We start from the raw sequence: 718 nt of genomic DNA, 5'->3' as shown, positions 1-718 counted from the left end.
TGTTCATGAAAGGAATCAATAATCTGATGAAGCTGATGATGTATCAGTTCTCTGTTGTAGCTGTTCAGTCTGAATATCTCATTGAGGCTTCAGTTTAGTCTTTTGCCATTTATGCTAATTAAACAGCTTCCGACTTAAAACCGTTTTACGGGTCTCATCGTTTACCCAAGAGGCTTTACCTTTCCCAGCAGAAGGTGCCTGTTTTCAGAAGCAGTTATCAATACTTTTCTTTTTGTTTTGTTTTGTTTTGTTTTTTCCTCTTCTTTTTCATTTCTACAAACTTCAAAGCCACCTCATGATGAAACTGTAGTCTGCGGTGACTGCTGAAACTTTTCAGCATGCCAGCTGCTTGTGGCACTGAAGTGGTAGTGGCATAGTTGCACTGAAGTCACTGATAAGGCTTTAGGAGATAACAAAGTCAACACGTTCCTCTATCAATAGATAGGATTGAACTCTAACCTCATGCCTGAACAGAGCAAGTCTTAACACAATGAGTAATATATATCCAGTTATACATTTGAGGGGGGTATAGGATGTAATAGCAAAGATTAATATAGTAAAGGGTTATTATGGGTCAAAACCAATGTCATTAAGTGATTATTTCTTCATTAATTAAACACCGAAGGCAATGCAACACAGAGGTCTGTCAGCTTCTTAGAATGAGAGTGTTGTTGGAAAGTGCTTTGACTGATTGTACTAAACCTATACCCCCCCCCCC

The sequence above is a fragment of the Seriola lalandi genome, unplaced genomic scaffold (assembly GCF_002814215.2).
Source record: "Seriola lalandi dorsalis isolate HSWRI2012SDOR001 ecotype SW California unplaced genomic scaffold, Sedor1 jcf7180002054898, whole genome shotgun sequence".
Lineage (NCBI taxonomy): Eukaryota > Metazoa > Chordata > Actinopteri > Carangiformes > Carangidae > Seriola > Seriola lalandi.
This window is presented reverse-complemented; position numbering follows the sequence as displayed.